Here is a 19,566-nt window from a genome sequence, read left to right as displayed (position 1 = left end):
CTCAGAGCAAAGTGTGGGAACGTAATTGTTGTGAAAAATAAAGAGAAAACCCTAGTAGAACCTCTAGACAGATTCAGTTTATTGAGTCTCTCCTAGAGTTGTTCAAATAAGACAAGAATTTAATGAGGAATTTAACAGAATAATTCTTAAAGTGGTATGTTAATTCCCACCACAATCATTACTGCAGCTTTAAAAAAGATGTGAAAAAGCAAGTCTTGAATAATAACACTATTAGAGGGATAGTTCAGAGAGGTGTTAATGGTTATTAAGGGCAGGCAAAAATAAATTCTAAAAGCAGAGAGCTTTCAATTGAAAACATCTGATTGCTTTTTTCAGGAAAAAAAAATAAAATAAAAGAAACATTGTTAAGGGGTTAGTGTCAAGCTACAGAATCTCAAAAAACATCCTCAACAATACAATAGTCATTGTCCATATGACTATTATACCCTTTGATAAAAGGGGGGGGGTCATAAACACAAGATGGCAAAAGTGAAAGAGATAAGCCTTTAAAGAGATCCATAAAATATTTATTGAAATCTCTTCTGTGTACGCAAGAAGCACACTGGGCTAGTGACAGAGATTAAATGTTCAGTGTCTACATTAAGATATGCTGAGGTTTTAATGTACTGAATATTGATTGTATGATGAATCCTAGCAGTTTGTTTCCTGCAGTTGCTCACAAGAGGAGGGAGAAACTAAAACACCACAGAAGATTCATGTACACAAAATAGGGTGTTAATAGTTTTGTTGAAAGGAGAACCTTCTCTTCAGTCTGTGCATGTCACTAATAACGTCTAAAAGCCCGTCAGACTTGCTGAACTTTTTTGCTCATGAGGGTTGAGAAATCTGAATACTCAATTTATGGTTACTTTTAGGATGGAAGCTTCCAAACAAAATACTGGGCTCTAAAGATGTTTCTTAAGACAAGACTTTTTCTTTTGTTTTATGTCATCTTTCAGCACTTGGGAAATAAAAATTCTGTTTCAGTAAGAATATACAGTTCAACAAAATTAATCAATGGCATCACTTTGCAAATAATAAAAGTATAAGAATGTAAGAAAATCATAGTTCATCTTCTCAGGCAGATATTTCTGGTACCATCTCAGAGCTTTACCAACATAATTCCCTTGCACCTATGAATCTTTCAAACAAAAAAATCTCCCACGATCCACAATCTTCTTGATATTTTCTCTAGGTTAACAATAGAAATGATGTGAGGAAAGATAGCCAGCCTCTTCGGTTTTAAGGAGTATTTATATCTAGTAAATCCATTGGCAAAGAACTCTGTCCAGCAAGCTGCTGCTCTCAAAAGCTGCAAGTTGAATTTGGCCTGCATGAGTGCTTCAGGCCACCTGCACTTTCTACACACTGAATTTCATCTCATCTTCCAGGAATTGCTGGGACTCTGCAAAGCCAGCTTTTATGGTTGGGTAGATGTCAGGCCCCACAGCAGTAGTACTGTCACAGCTAGGAAATAAAGGAGGCAGCCCTGGGAGGTAGGTGGGGAAGCTCCCTTGTAATGGTCACCCATTGTTCCTGTTGTTCCCCATCCACAGCATCCTGTTGTCCCCTTGTGCTACAGCAGAGATGCTTCTATAGGACAAGGACTTCAGAAAGTGATGCTACATACTTCTGGGCAGTTTAAAAGATGATAAATCTTACTCCCATACACAGCTGGAGGGAGCAATCCTATGAACAAAAACTAGACTTAGAAAATATCTGCTGAGTAATTCAATAAAGTAGGGAGCTTACATAGATCATAAGCAGGCTTACTGGAGCTCCATTACGTTGTTTTTTTTTTAGAGAAAGTGGAATCCTTCATATTTATCTTCTTCCAATGTTTTTAAATTCAAAAATTTAAAATTCTTCCAAATGTTGACATGTGTCAATAATGATACTCATCAGTATATAGTAGCTTGCTTGTAAGTATCAACAATCCTGCGTTGATATGAGCAATGTTTTGGGAGGTGATCTTTTCACTTACACATCTGTCTCAAAACATCATTTTGAAAAATCACGGTATTATTGAAAATGTGTTTTCAACATGAAAATGAACCTAAACTTTTTTTTTTTTCCTGATGGAAAAACTTTTACAGTAAATAGTTTTTACTGCTTTTAACAATGAAGGACATCACTAGGCCAGCTGTTTGTTCTCTTTGGCCAAAGTTAAACTGGAACAGTAATTCCAGTAAGTCCTGCTGATTTTTCTGCAGAAAACACCTTAACCTATTTCAACGAGATTCAACTGGTGAGTAACAGCCAAAAAATAGCAAAGAAATAGTGAAAAGTTTCTTACAAACGTCACAGGAGAAAGATATGCATGTAGATTTTGTGATGGAATATTAAGATATGCTGACCTATCACAGTCTACACAGTCTGTAAGGATGTGTTCGCAAGCCCTCTTCATGGGTGGAGGGGCTTTCAAAGCTGAAGAAGTTACAAGGCACTTATCTTAATGATCGTCTCACTGGAGATATCCATCCAGTCTAGTTTACCAGCTGAGCTGTTCTCTAATCCATTTCAGCCACAATGAGCTGGCTGATCAGTTTAAACAATATGTCTTTGTCCAACTGGCTTATTTTGACTAAGTGGCTAATGAGCTATTAAGTAAAGAGTTGTGCTTTCAGACCTTCAAACCAAATTGAATACTGCGGTCAGCAAAAATAGCTTCAATCACTTTCCCTGAGAGATGCATTCATTTATGCCAGGAGCTGAATGTAGTTCTCAGTAAAATAATAAAGTGGTGTAAAGTTACAGGACTTACTAACTCCATCAGTCACACCTGCACTGAAATGGCCCATTGCTTACCCATCCAGAGATCTAAATACCTACTATTAGTGTCACCCATTTTTTGAAAAGTCCTCCTGGCAACCAGGAAAAGGTCATGTTTATAGATCATTCCTTTATTCCACAGGCTACAATTTACTTTTCTTTATCAGCAGGAAAATGGGAGAAACAAACAGTAACTAGCTCATGTTGGCTGTTGAAGACTTGAAATATTGGTGCTTTCTTTACTCCAGATGTTCAGCCTGCAAAAAGAAAAGACTTGGGTGTTTTATTCACTTTCCTATGTTAAAATGCTCTGTGATGTTCATTATTTAAAAAAAAAAAAAAAGGAATTTGATGAGATTAAAAAAAATAAAATCCAGCAGCCAGAAATCATAGTTTTTAATCAGGTTTCTGTGGACATACATAAAGCAGGGAAAAGCAGAAAAAGGAAGCTTTCCTTCTGTCTCATTTCATAATGCCACCTAGAAATCTAATGAGTGTAGACTTTTTTTTCATTCCTTTTCTGCTGACTTTTATGTTTTAGAGCATTGTTTAAAACATAAAACTTTGTATTTTTTATTATTTCTTTACAAGTCAAGATATTTATTTTATAAGTGGTCTGAAGAATGTCAGACATTATTAAGGTAAAAAATATTTTAAGTAATCTAAATGATATATATTGTTTTCTCATAGACTGAGGATTTTTCAAAAATGTCTGTGATCACACGTACCATAAAAACTTACAGTATAAAGTTAAGAGTTGCCTCACAGTGGATAAATAGAATGAATTAAAAATCATTTTTTCTGGCTCTATGTGACATAGTTTAGCAAATTTTGTAGCCATTTCCTGAGCTACACATCATCAATGTATTAGGGCAACCTATATTTACAAAAGAATGTGTACGTATTCATAAATGATCTGGGAAAAAAAGTAAACAGCTATGTGACACAATTTATTGGTGGTACTAAGCTATTCAGTATAGCATTCATATTCATATTCAGCAAAGCTGACTACGAAGGATTACAGAAGTATTCTACAACTAAATGACTGGGTGGTAGTATGGAATAGAAAAGTCAACGTATATAAAGGTAAAATAATACAGATAGGGGAAACCTGTTCCAGCCTCCCACTCTCCACTTCTACCTCTATACATGCAATAGTGAGCTTGCTATTTTTCCTCCTCAAAGAGATCCTGGTGCTATTACATATAGTTTCGTATAAGCACTGGCTCAAGAATGGTTATAAAAGTAAAAACAAGTTAGAGTGATTCAGAAAGCAATAGGTAACAAAGCACAAAGCCTGTCTGAGTAGAAATACTCAGCAGGGCTTCATCTTGAAAATTGTATGCTATTTGTTTCCCTTTTCTTAAAAGACATATATTAGATCTTAAAAAAGAGCAGAAAAGAGCAGCAAGGTTGACCCTGTACTGTTACAATCCGTTGTGAAATGAGAGAATTCTTTCTTCCAATTCATCCTTTGGAAAAGGACATCTGACATTTAAATTTCTGGGAAAAGTTTTACTTATTTTCCAATAGCATTTACTGAGTTACCTCTTAGAGAAAGATTTTGATTTTGAAGTTCTTATTTCTTTCTCTTTTAAAGAAGGTAGGAGACTAGATGATTCATTTTGCTGAGTCTTAGCTAACGTTGTTTGTATAAGCTAGTTAAAAGCTAACATGACATTCCTGATATTTTTCAAGTAAATATGAGTAGAAAAGAGTTAAGTAAGTTTAACTCAAATACTAGAGATTTCAAGAAAAGAGGTAGGAATGCAAAATCAATTAAAAAAATATTCTATCATATTTTCACTGGTGTAAATTATACCATCTATTTGTATTTCACAAAGGACAGAGTCAAACACTAAGGGGACTGGAAATATAAACTGAATCCTTCCCTGTCACCAAAAAAAAAAAAAAAAAAAAGAAGTTAGAAAGCAGTCAACCATTACTTTTACACTTACAGAGATATCTTCTTAGGGAATACAGGCCTGTTTTCAACTTTGCTGTTACCATTATTAAAAAAAACCAAACCAAATCCAGAAGGAAAAAAAAAGTGAAAAATGCAGTTCTAACCTTTCTGCTTTTCCTTGTGCAGTTGTATTAAAAATTTGTTAACCATTCTGTTCCAGCCTAACACACCTAGATTCTAGCTTTTTTAAGAGTATCAGACAAATACATGAGCTATACTCATTTGCATGAAAATTGCATGATTTTCAACAATCTGTTATTTAAAGTTCCACAGGTGAGAGCCATTTTATATTTTAATTCTTACATATGAATAAGAAAGATCTTTATAGGAATTTTAGTTTACTTTAGTATTTAAAAGGTGACTGTATTCATGTAAAATATTTTTTTGGAAGACTTGGTGAAAAAACTTGACATATTATTGTAAAAAGAATAGGAAAATTCTGCCTCAATTACGAATATGTGCCTTCTGGTGATGTGAAAAGCTCTGGCTGCATATCTAAAGACAGGATTTGTCCCATAGTATCTCAAAGTAAAATAACCAGTCATGGTATTCTGCAATGTATTTGGGTTGCTATAATTATATATAAGAAAGAGTAAATAATGTCAAATCATTTTTGTTCTCAAATTTAGTAGCTATACCAGAAGTATCTATAAAACTAAAATGCACTGATGTGAAACTAAAGTACAACATTCTGGAGTTGTTCTTTGACAAAGCTTTTGTAACATCTACGCTCCAAGGATCGAGAGGTTCAGATGAGATGAGAGTAAAAACAATTAAAAAATTCTGATACTTTAATATAAATTTTAATATATTATAAAAGAAAAAGACAATATGAAGTCACAATCACATTACAACTTCAAAATGTAACAGTGATTGATTATTTGTACTACCACATTTTTGTACTTATAGTCAATTTAATCTTAATTCACATTTATGTAATTGTTTTACTCTTTGTCATGAAAATGGGTTAATATTATATAATCTTTGTGTCTTATATGGAAATGAGGCATTAATTTCTTCCAATTTTTATATGTGAAAAGGTTATTTTGACATCTTTAAATGATGAACAGTAGCTTCACGCAGAGTGATTCTAATTTCTCTGCTGAAATTATCTATTCAGAGTCTCTTCCAGCTACCTGGCACTGCTACAAAGGGAACACGCTGTTTCTTTTGTGTCTGGACAGCTGTGGATATTGCTGATGGTCTCCAGTCTTTCTGCCCATTTGTCATAATGATATACATACTTAAATAACTGCATTTTCATAAGTAAGCTTCAAAAATTTCTATTCAAATTTCAGAGATTTTTTAATGTGAAAAATTTATTAACAGAGAGAAACTAAAATTATATTTTTACATAGATTTTTTTTTCTTCAGAATATCACCTTGCCCCATTTTATGTTTATTGCTTTCCTCTTGACAAGTCTGTACTTTAAAAATTTATAGTAATTTGAATTCTTAATTCCTGGGTACAGCATGGAGCTGGAAATGCCATTTTGTCTGTCATTTTATGTGTTTTATCTTAGTGCTGGTTTATTCATTAGCTAATCCATTGTGTGCATTTCTATGCAATGTCATTACTTTGAGCTAAAACAATGCTTTTAGAGTTTGAAAATAACCAGGGTATGTATCGACTGAAGAAGTGAACCCTTCCTATTTTCTGTATGTGGGCAGTGAATGAATAGTGATTTGAGCTGTGGTTTGTTACTTCTGTATAGCATTGTTGCTTCTAAGCCTCACTTAGCAGGAAATCTTCCCACCAGCAACTTAAAAGACTTTCATGATCCTGAAATAAAGGTTATTTTCCACCTTCAAAGGCTAGGCACACACTGTGAGTCCAGATTTTCAGTACTCTTATGGCATATTTTTTCTTTTTCTGCAATACCTCTGTCCTAAATCCTTGCTTTATTTTTTTTTCCCCTGAATAGGCATCATAAACATTTATTTATTTTTATGGTGTCTTATAGCCATCTTCAGAGTTCATGGGCCAGACTGATTAGTGTCCAGATACAGGATCGGAATGACCTCGTGTACCAAGTGTTTTCTGTTTGCAGAGCTGATTGAGAGAAACAGCTACGACTGAGGGCCACTTACGGATTGTGACAATCAAACATCTGAGCTGTCACCAGGATCTCCTGAGGCTAAGAGAAGGCATTCCTGAGAAATTTGCCTTGGAGTGATTAAAATACAATGTTTGGAGACAATTACTTCCTCAGTGAAAAGGTAGGTTTTCTGGTAATAGAGCCTGACAGACACTTGCTTTTGCCAGCAATTATGAACCTGCAGCATATGGTCAGATACATTCACTTTGCGTTCACTTGCAGCAATGAACGAAAAATAAATTTTGAAATTGAAAGACCTGCAACTGACAGCTTTCTAATGGTGAGTGATATAGTTATACCAATCTGTCAAAAAAATTTTTCTTAAATTCCAGACTTCTGTTTTGTGTCTTTTTGTTTACTTCCAAAATTATTGTTGTCTCTATTTAAAATTCACTGAAATATTGCTGTTTGCAGTATCATTCTGTATAAGCAGAAGTGATTCTGTGTTGTTATGCTTATAATTAGTATAAGTTGCATTATATCATACTGGAATTCACAAAAGGGTGACTGAGAACAATGTATTTTGATAATGATACTTAGTATTTAATCAGTTCATAGCAAAAGTCTGTAGAGAACTTCATTCCCTAATTTTACAAACCAGTTGCTAATCACCAAAGCTATTAATTTTTCATTATTTCATCATGTTGCTCAAAAATACCATTTAATATTGCCACTTATATCTTATTTTAGTTCTATTTCTCTCTGTGAAGAGAACAGTGAATATGATCTAAGGATCTTATTGCAGTCACAATGGTCTTGAAAATTGATAGTTATTACAGGTGCTATTGATGGCCTACACAAGACCTGGAAATTTTATTCTTTTTGTCATTGACTCTTGCTTTGAGTAACATATCTTGACATGTTGCATTGAAAATAAACAAACATGAATACTGTCTATACTTCAACCATAATGGATAGTTGTCATGCTCTGGTAGTGGAAATGAAGGTAAGATTAATATCCTGAATTTTTGTACTGAGAAGGAAAGCTACCACTGTAGCATCAGAGTCTCCTGCCCTAGGTTCCCTAGACAGCTACTGAAGAGTTATGCCATCCTCGAATGATGTGAGGGAAGGCAGCAGCACATTAGGAATCTGTTCTTTGGAAAAGGGTGGGGGGGCTGTAATGGATGGCAATCTAGAGCCTGCATCAACATGATACTGTTGCAGAGAAGGGAAAACACCTCCCTTGAATACATAATCCTCTGCTCTAGGAGGCACTGGCAATGCCTGAAGCTGGGGTGCTTTGTCCGGTTCAGCCAGTGAGAATGGTCAGAGCTGTAAGAAATGCGATGTACAAAGAGAGATCAAATCAATTGAGGTTGTTAGTTTGGAGCACGGAAAAAGACATAAATACAGTTTCCTGAAACCAGGAATCTCCAGAAATCCAGCATTACTATGCTACTTTTGGCCCAAGTTCCTCATTTTTCCCTGTGTTGTAGTGTGTCCTAATGGATGTAAAACATACATACCTATACAGTAGCTTACCGGTAAGCCCAAAGATTTTGTTATTTGTGCACATATCTGTGAATGTATTCCTGCCCCTTGAAAAAAATATTTGTGTAAACTCATCAAAAAGTGAGACCACTATATTTTATTTATTCAGAGATCTTAGTCTCCTACTTTTCTGACTTTAAACTATTCCAAATACCATACAGTTGTAAACTGAAGCTACTAATAAAGATTAGAATTGTTAAAAATATTTTGGCTGTGCACTGGAAATTAGACAGTTATTATGAGTTATTATGAAGGTGAATGTAGGAAGACAAAGAGAGAAGGAGAGAATATGTGAGGTTCAGCAGTGTTCTGACAAGAAAGTGATTGTGTAGGTGGACTCCCAAAGACTTGTCTGAATAATACGTGTGCAGTGGGCTCCTGGTGGGAATGACAGGATTCAGTTCAGTGTCTATCATGAGAGCGGTAAGGAAAAAAATAATGAGAGGAGAAAAAAAAGAAAAAGACTTCTTTCATTAATCAACTTGTTAAACAAGAGGAACTGTTCTACAATGAGCTGTCTATGAGACCTATGGTGAGAAGTGGAAATAGAATTTTATCAGAGAAGACTGATAGCTTAAAGTGAAACACACTGGGCATTTTTTCGCTCAGATGTACTGGCCAGAGTTTGGTAGGCACTAGTAATAAGAGATTTTTTTTTATGCTATAGTGTTGTATAAAACAGCCATGATGCAGCAGATTATTTCAGAAAGCAACTAGTAGAATTAAAACAGGAGGTGACTTGGTCACTACTTAAGCCTACCCTTCATACTCTTGAGAAGTTAGAGGTGAAGGTATGTACACTGCCTTACATGTGGCCATTCTGAGCTCTAAGTTACTCTCCTGGGATATGTATGCAGTCTTACAGATGAAGAGTGGAAGTATCTTAAGAGTGCTCTGTAAAACTGAAAATTTGATGTAATTAAATATATTTTTATATATATAGTGTATCTATTGACTGTTATAAGAGTTACCCACATGACAAACAGTATGCTTTTGGTAACTGAAAAAGCACAAAGATTTTTCATTACAAAGACTAATAATACAATTTTTTTCTATTACGTTTTCTTTTAAAATAAAAAATTATCAATAGCATATCTTGTATAATTTGAACTGATCTTTGTGACTAAAGAAGTATGATCATATGATTTTAGTTTTATCTGGTGTACAAGAAAATTTCCATTCCAGCATCTAAGCTTCATGAACAATGTTAAATGCGTGGGCATAAAAGAGATTTTTCAGTGCAACTAGTAAATATGGGAAGCACAGCTTTGATTTAGATGGAGTGGAATTACAAGTACTGAAAGATACTGAAGGGTTACATTTTACTTAAGGCAGAGGCAAGCTGTGTGAACAAATACTGGTACATCTTACTGTGCTGGTTTTGGCTGGGATAGAGTTAATTTTCTTCATAGTAGCTGGTATGGGGCTAGGTTTTGGATTTGTGCTGGAAACAGTGCTGATAATACAGGGATGTTTTCATTATTGCTGAGCAGTGCTTACACAGAGTCAAGGCCTTTTCTCCTTCTCACCCCACCCCACCAGCGAGAAGGCTGGGGGTGCACAAGAAGCTGGGAGGGGACACAGCTGGGACAACTGACCCCAACTGACCAAAGGGCTATTCCATACCATACTCAGCGTATGGTATGAGCAGGTGTCATGCTCAGTGTATAGAGCTGGGGGGAAGAAGGAAGTGGGGGGTGTTTGGAGTGATGGTGTTTGTCTTCCCAAGTAACCATTAAGCATGATGGAGCCCTGCTTTCCTGGAGATGGCTGAACACCTGCCTGCCCATGAGAAATAGTGAGTGAATTCCTTGTTTTGCTTTGCTTGCGTGCGCGGCTTTTGCTTTCCCTATTAAACTCTCTTTATCTCAACCCACGAGTTTTCTCACTTTTACTTTTCCAATTCTCTCCCCCATCCCACTGAGGGGGGAGTGAGTGAGAGGTTTTGTGGTCTTAGTTGCCAGCTGGGGTTAAACCACGACACTTACCATCACAAGAAAATTTTTTTTTGGGGGTATATCCATTTGCTCTAGACAACTTTTTTTCAGGTATGTTAATGAGGGAACTGCAGCAGTGAAATGTTTGTGTCTATGTCTTCCCAGTTAAAGATTTCTCTTTCATGTCATACTGGAACTTTATGTATTATACTTTATGTATCAGTCTTACTTAGAAATTTTCACATGCACAGATAAAGTTATTAACACATGATTTAGCTATATACCCAGAGCAAAACCATTATGTTTTCAATAAAATCTGTTGAAACACTTCTATGCCATGTGAAGGTCATTTCTAGACACAGCCATTTTCATTAGTAAATACGAGAAGCTACATTAATGGAATTTTTATTCTCCCCCTTCATGCATTGCTATATCAGCTTTTTCTTCCCCTGCTTAGCTTTCCACCAAATTTCAAATTTCAGTGCAGAAGTATGGAATTATAAATACTGAGAACTGAGAGAGAAAAGTTGTATTTTTCTTGATTACTTTTTTATTGTTACCTCATATGATTCTTTTTTCTTGTTTTAACTTTACATGAACCCACACAAAACTTCATCTTACCACCAACAGGCTCTTTAGCCTTGGCTGGTTAAATTTTATGGCAAAGTAACGGAGCACTGGAACCAGTTCTTATAATAAGAAATGCTAATTAAGATTACAGTAAGTGGAATGTCTATCACTGATTAAAAGAAAACAAGTTAATTTCAGACAATTATTTGTCTGAAATTTTTGTCTGAATATTTGTCTGGGGAAAAAAAGTCTGTATATGTGTGACAAAGAGCATAATGCAATTGCTCTACAAATTCTGTATGGTTTATGAGAGTATTCCCATAAGACAAGTGTCATGAGGAATTTAAAAAATGTGACATTACTAACTGTATGACTGAAACCAGCTTACTGCATAAAGGCAGGTAGTATGTCAGTGAAGAAACATGCTAGTAACTAGAAATTGGCCTCCCTTGTTTTAGGTGACCTTTGAAAGGAGAGCTGTAAGAATGTTTTCAATTTAAAAAAAAAAAGACTTCAATGAAAAATTAAGATTCTTTTTCCATAATATTATTATTATTAGATAATTTGGATTATAATTATCGTCAGCATGGTTCATTTTAGTTATCCTTATAGATTGAAATAGAATACGACGACTGACAAATGTCAGTCTCAGTTCCAACAGAGATGGAGATCATATGGTGTTGTAAGAGGCTGTCGAGTTCAAGTGCTTAGCTGTTTCCTGTTTCATTTCTCTTTATATTTATTTATATGGATACAGAGATTACAATATTCCAAACAAAACTCTGAAATATTTTTTCCTGATAAATAAAAAAATGTACACATCAGTGGTGGAATTTAATACTTGCAGTTATTACCTTGGTAAACATTAGTACTTGAAATAACTACCATATGTTTGATGCAGATTATTAATGTCAATTTAAATGAAATTTCAGAACTGGATATCCCTTCCAGATGGATTTTTCAGGAATACTGGTTCCTATCAAACTCCATGGAAATTAAGGATAATTAAAGGCCCTTTACACATGTGACAATATGACTCCTTCTTATAAGGCAGATAAATTAGTTTAATAATCTCATTTTAAATTGGATATTTTTGCCTTTAAAAAAAAATTATAGTTCTTATTTTGTTTGCTCCCATGCTTTTTTGGCTATTAGGAAAAACAGAATTTAGTCCTAAGGTGTTATGGAGTGGGAATAGCTTGAGAAGGTCAAGTGTTGTTTATGGAGTGATGATCTTGCCTCACAGGAAAAAAACCTAATCATTAAATCAGCGTTAAAAAAACCCAAAACCATCAGTTAAGCAAGCATAGAAAGCACCATTCTTCATCTGTAAAATCCCATTCCAGACTTTTCGTTACTTAAATCACCAAATTAACACTTGTTCATAAAAGAATTGATGATACAATGCTTTGACCAAAGGAGCAATACTTGTCCATTTTTTGCCTATTGTTGTATATTTAAGTCACATAAATTGTTCTTCACTCACTGCAAACAATGGAATATTTAGCAAGCATGCATGACTCTCTCTTTAAATTTAGTTTGGTTTTTTTTTGTTTTGCTAACAGTTTTATACAGGCAGAACAGATAAGTTCTACCTAATTTTGACATTTATGAATTTTTCACGGTCTTTTCTTTTCCTTTATCTCACGTATACATACTACCATCTATTTGTGTTATGTGAAAATTAATATGAGTGTTCAGAAAGCATGAACTTTCTGTCATACTAGAAGTAGTCTACACGCTTCTCTACGCTGCATCCTTATCCTGCTGTGTCCAGGGCTCACAGACCACTGGCTTACTTGAGCTATTTCAATATGTTCATCTCCGAACACCAAGAAAAATAATTCAAGGACGTCAGACTGCATTCACAGAGAGTTAACTCACGCTTTTCTGATCATATTTGTTTTCACTCCACTTTAGCCTTCAAGCTTGAGCTGTTTGGCCACCCTACCTACCACACTACAGCTGTCTCAGAGCTGTGGACAAAGGATTGTTTGGCACAGAGCTATAGGAACATATAGAGACCATTAGGCCTCTGTGAACTATAAAGAGCATGAAGGAAAAGTTACAAAGCAGGATCGCATGGAGTCAGCCTCACATTTAGTAGGATTTCTTCATAATGAGCTTAGTGCCAGGCTCTCTGGATGACACTGGCCAAAAGCTATGTGTGCTGTGTATTGCACATCATAGTTCACCATCCTAGTCCCCATTACCCTAGCTGAGATATAGCAGTCAATGGAGAGGTGACTGTAGTGCAATTCTGATGTATTTTAAACCATGATTGAATCCTTCTACCCATAGCTGTAGCACTGCTCTACCAGTCAATCTGTAGGATTCTGTCACTGTGATAAACCTTGATGGACAGCTGTCTTTCAGTATGAAAGTGTTTCTTGAAAGTAGGCAATCTTTTTTTACAGAAGAGATACTTACTAAATGTAAACCTTTGCTGTTCAGCAATACAAACCAGAACAAACTGATGGCAAAGGGGTTTCTTATCTCATGACTGTACGCAGCAGCACTGGGTTAGGGTGATCCCACACTGCCTTCACACTGGTATAGTTTAGTGCCCACAAGTGGAACTGCTTTCTAAAGAAAAAGCATGCTTTTCTTGTGTAGAAGTATCAACCATATCTTATAGAACTTGCATAAAAATGAACACTTTGATTTGGCAGATCCACTTCCCGTATGCTCAAGGAAGCTTGAAAGTGCTCTCCTTTCCTACAGGGTTTCTGACCATCTAGGCTGTGCTGGGAGAAGCAGTCCACAAAGAGCAGCTGTGGACGAGCTCTCGAACTGGTAAGGTGACACATCCAATATGCAGAAATCAGAACCATTGCCTTGTCAGTTGAAAGAAACTTCCTCAGATCCTTCAAAATACCAAACAGCTTTCAGCCTGGTTTATAAGAAGTTATCATTAGATCAGTCTGTTAAGAGGACTGCCTTTAGTATGGCTTACAAAAATTTGAAAAGTTAGGTATAGAGCAATTACTCCCCCTAACCTAAAATTTGACTTCCAATAAAAACTTGCCACTTGGACTGTAAGGAACCTGGAAAATGACTTTTTGTAATTTTTTGTTTCTTACAATTCCCTATTTTCTGCTCTTCTAAGAAAGACATATAACCCCCCCTTTTTAAAAAAAAAAAAAAAAATCTTGTCAAGTGAAGGTACCAGATAAACACTTTGCTAAGTATTAATAAAATCAAACCTTATTTATATTGGAAGTGGAACAAACCTTTATTGTTTCCGTTTTAGCTGGGATGAGGTTTACTACTGTAAGCTATAACACTGGAATGACAAATACAAGAAAAACGTTCACCTGCTCTACTTACACAGGAAAAAAGTATATGGAGTTCTGTGCATGTTGATATAAATTATACTAATTAATCCTTGAGTGGGATCATTTGTTTATGTGACCATGTTTTCAAAACTTCAGTTGATGTAGCATCCAAAGATGCATAAATATACTATTATGTACTGCAGATGTCCCTTGTGTCTGACAGTGGTGTAAAAACTAACAAATAGCAATTATCTAAGCAGATGCATTTTATGAATACAGTGTAGGCCTTCAATTTTGAAACCATAGTGAAACCCTCAGTATTTTTCACAGGGTTTTCCTAATCTCCTTCTTTTGACAGGAACATGGTAGGAAATGCTAAATTCTATACCACAGTTCCTAATTACACATCAGAAGTACAGCATTGCACATATTATTTTAGGCTTTGTCTTGCAGGGGACACCTGTTTGGAAGCATAGGTTAAACTATAAAAATCTTAATACTCACTGAGACGAGGACGGCAATTTCAAAGATAATCCACATTTGAATAAGATAGTGTTCAACATTCAGACCCCATTCGTCCTGGTTTCAGCTGTGTGGTGCTTAGTTGCCAACTGAAGCTAAACCACGACACCATTATTAGAAATCCCTCTAAGGCTTAAGGACATACAGGAAAGATAGAACTTAACTGGAAATCAAGTCGGACTGAATAGTAAGTGAAATATGTAAATCCCTTTTTACTAATCCACCTTGCTAATTTACCGTCTTGACTCTAGGTCCTTAAATTGACATGTAAAAGTAGAGCTATAATCAGTAAAATATCAATATACATATTTAACACTAAGTACGAGTTCTTAGATTTGAAGCAACCTTAGCATAAGTGTCTCCAGTAAGCATTTAATTTAAATTTAGGAAGACAGCTCCTCTGCTAATTAGAAACCAATAGGTTGGTAAAAGTGTAACTATCAAACATTAGTATAGCACTTACAAATGACAAGTTCAGCTGCCATGTAATCAGTTCAAAGTCATATAAACAATAAATGTAAGAGATCATGTCCTTAGGGATTTAGTAAAATTTCTTTGTATTTATGTACTTGTGTTTTCCATGACAGTTTCTGCAAAGCTTGAGGACCATGTATTAAACAGTGGAAGAACATAGAAAGCAGGAGTTTACCTACTCATCCTTAAATGTATTAGTATTTGGAAAGACGCAGCACAATATATGGCATGTACTGAATGTACAACAATTAACCATTGGTACCTTTATGTCTTATTCAACACATTAATCTGGGATCTGCTCATTCAACACATTAATCTGATCCTTAATCTTGGATCATTAGTTTACATCTTTTTTTTGTGTGCCTAGTTAGGTCCAGCTTCACTTTATCCTTATATACATACCTTGTTCTTTCATATACTTGCAGTGAAAAATTTCAGCAAAGCTCCAAGCTTCATCACCACCACCCCCACCCCCCCACCCCCCCATATGGGGTGCTGCCACAGACAAGAAACAGAGAGATATCTGCTCCTCACTTCTTCCCATCATTTTCCTGTAGGAAGGCAGCATAGATGTGGAGGACAATAACATGTTAGAACTGACTCCAAAGGATGCTGTGTTACAGACTGCAGTTGAATCCAGCACAATTTAACAAGCACAGAATTTGTATCCATGTATACGCAGGGGATTTTCTGAGTCAGGGCATGGTTTAGTGGTAAATGCAATGCACCTACAGAATGTAGTAATGATAGTGTTTGCAAATAACTTTCCTTTAAGATAGAGATCCATAATGTGTTTTGCAAGGTCCATAATGAGAAAAGATGACTCAGTTCCAATCATTATTAAGCTTCCAGATGCAGTTACATTTCATGGTTATACAGGGAATGTGCCAAACATATATGCATAGACATATTTATACATATGCGGGTTGGGGGATGCCCTAGGATTACTGGACAGGGACAGTCAGGACTGGCAGTGCCCTCTGGGCCATGGCAACATGTCTGCCTGAATATCTTAAAAAGCCTTTAAGTATAAGACTTAATTTTAGATTGCACACAGTTGAGTAATTACATCTGAAATTACTTATTCATTTGTTTATGTTCTAGTACTTAGTGCATGGCTTTAGGTATACCGTAAAGCATCACTTTTCTGATCATAAGTAGAACTGAAGTATTCTTGAAGGGTAATTTAACCTTGAAATTATTTTTTCTCCTAAAATAGTCAGCAGAAGGACTTGAACTGGTAATGTAATATACAAAAGGTGAATATTGTAATTTGCAGTGGGAAGCATCCTGAAGTTTGTCCAGGTCTGAATGTTGACTTTACAGAGAGAAAACTCATCCTTTCCTTTTCATTTCCCAATAACAGCACTGAAAACAGCTAAAGAAGGATTTGCGAGGAAACGAGATACCTGTGACCTGTTTACACCGTCTTTTGAGAAAGAAAGAAACAGGGTAGAAAAAAAGATTTTTTGTTTCCTTACCTTTTCCTCACACTGGGCAGCACCACTGAACTAGTAAATGAGTGGTAATGAAGTATGCTAAGGCAGATTTTGCTACAGCTTGTTCCCTTACAGAGGAAAGGGAAACAGGGCCAGAACTGAGTCTCTCAATCTTCTGGTCCCAAAACTGTGAAATGATGCCCAATGTTGTAATAAAAATATGTAAAAAAAGTTTTTAATCTGCATTTTAGCATTTGTTTATACAATGATTGTATAAACAGAGGGAGCTCCCTCTGGCCCTGTGTTTTTATGAGCTTGTGATCTGAAAATGAATTTCCTGTTTTTATTGCCTTTGACCCAGCTAGGACACATTGTTTGATCTTTGGAGATTTATGTAACGTGGATGTTTTAACCTAAATTTTTAGGTGAGGTAGAATATTGTTTGGACCCACTTTCTTAATCAATTAATTTATTTTCCTTCACAGATCATCCAGAGGCTTATTTTTTTCTTAAGCCATTATGATTTGCACTCATAGAAAAGTATAAATAAACTGTACCCCTAAAATATTAGAGATAATCATGGCTGTTTTCTTTGCAACAACTGGGGAATACAAAAGCAATCAGATTGTGTTATGATACTTCCCATAGGAACACCAAATGGTGGTTTATGAATGTCATTAATATAATATGCAAATGATCTGTTTGGCTTTTGCTCCTCTATTTCGGTTAACCTAGTCAATCAGTCAGATGTTACTAATGAGAAAGTTGATGAAAGCTTACCCAGCTGCTGAGAAGGTCAATGAAATGATAGACCCCTCTCTCTTTTCACTTGCCCTACATCTAGAATACTGCATGTAGCAATGTTTTGACTGATTACCTGAAGTCACCTGTGTATTAATAAGGCAATATGAAGCAAATTGTTATAACATTTCCTAAAACATACATTTATCATAATATCAGCTATTATAAAAGGATTTAACTTTACTGTATTTGTATTATTAAGGAGTTTTCAAAATAAAATAAAGATAACAAATTTTGAAAGCTTCTTACAATTAGAAAATGTATTTAATCACAAAGACTGCTTTCTAGAAAAAACTGAAATATGAGACAGTCCCTTCAAGGTAGAGTTGTTTGCTTTTCATTCTTCTTTTTCAATTATTCACAGTTTTCTCCCAATATTTTTTTCCAATCCCTTTTTTCAAAGGAACAGAAGTGAAATTTAAGTTCACCTCTTCCTAATTAAACTCTATACTTTTGCATAGACAGACAGAATGTTAAAAAACCCTCTGATTTTTTTTGACCCTTGCATAAGACGATGCTCACACAGAGGATCAAACTTCTCAGAAATAATGGTTGATTGCTGTCTGGATAGTAACAGAAATCTCTGTTGCAAGGGTCCTTGTAACAGCATCTTCAGCTGAATCAGGATAGACTCTCTGAATCACTTTTCTACTCGGCTCTTCTACTCCAGCTGCCCATGGTCCTAGCTGACCGCTCCAGCAACACCTGTAATCCCTCACTATCAATTGTCTTAATCTAAACCTAATTGTCTTACCTATGTACAAAAGACTATAATCTTATTTTATAATTTCTGCATGTGCAATAACAGTTTGTACTTATAATTATGTACAATTTGGTCAATTCTACAATTCTGAACCACCTGAGGTTTCCTGGGACACTCCAAGTCTTCACCCAGGATATTAACATGCATATTTGTCGTGGTTTAACCCTAGCGAGCAACTGAGCCCCACACAGCCGCTCGCTCACTCCCCCCCGGTGGGATGGGGGAGAGAATCGGAAGAGTAAAAGTGAGAAAACTCGTGGGTTGAGATAAAGACAGTTTAATAAGTAAAGCAAAAGCCGCGCACGCAAACAAAGTAAAACAAGGAATTCATTCACGACTTCCCATGAGCAGGCAGGTGTTCAGCCATCTCCAGGAAAGCAGGGCTCCATCATGCATAATGGTTACTTGGGAAGACAAACACCATCACTCCGAATGTCATCCTCTTCCTTCTTCTTCCCCAGCTTTATATACTGAGCATGATGTCATATGGTATGGAATAGCCCTTTGGTCAGTTTGGATCAACTATCCTGGCTGTGTCCCCTCCCAACTTCTGCACCTGGCAGAGCATGGGAAGCTGAAAAGTCCTTGACTAGTGCAAACATTACTTAGCAACAACTAAAACATCCCTGTGTTATCAACACTGTTTTCAGCACAAATCCAAAACATAGCCCCGTACTAGCCACTATAAAGAAAATTAACTCTATCTATCTCAGCTGAAACCAGGACAGTATTTAAACATACAAATTGGTTTATGCACAGCAGAAGCTTCCTGGAGAAATCTCTAGACTTTTCCAAAATTCCCAACTGGAGAGTTCCTGTAGCAATTAGTCAAATATTTTGTTGTGAAGGATGCTGGGAGGTAAGTTAATCACTTTATCTCAAGTGGGTCTCTTATCTCAAGCCAGTCCATTATATCTGTGTGGTCTCTATGCAGAGACCATCTGAGGAGTTCCTGGACCAGGGAAATAATGACTTAGTGCACTGGGTGTTTACACAGGCCCTGCCCTGATACCCCATTACACCACAATTATAACTACAGGGCAAATCTGAATTTGAACCTTATTTTTCCTTTATGATTTAAATTCCAAAGTTCTTGTCACTGTATGCTTTCCACTTAACTTTATGGCTTGGCACAAAAATTCCTTAAGGGAGAAATTACAAAACAATATTATAAGCTTTGCTTAGAATAACTGGGAAAAGTAAGTAGTTTGACACGTTGAAACTAAGAAAAAAAGTCACATACTAAAAAAAAAATTAGATTTGGTCAGTGTTTCTTTGCAATGAGAATGTAGCTGGGAATGCAGGAACATCACGTTGTTTCTGAGCTTTGGATTGCAATAGAATTTTACACTAAAAATTCGTCTTAGATGATTGCATTATACAGAAATATCAGCAAATGATGAATGCTTTTTAGAAGCTTTTGTTCCAGGAAAGCTTGAATATTATGACTT

The sequence above is a fragment of the Mycteria americana genome, chromosome 2 (assembly GCF_035582795.1).
Source record: "Mycteria americana isolate JAX WOST 10 ecotype Jacksonville Zoo and Gardens chromosome 2, USCA_MyAme_1.0, whole genome shotgun sequence".
Classification (NCBI taxonomy): Eukaryota; Metazoa; Chordata; class Aves; order Ciconiiformes; family Ciconiidae; genus Mycteria; species Mycteria americana.
This window is presented reverse-complemented; position numbering follows the sequence as displayed.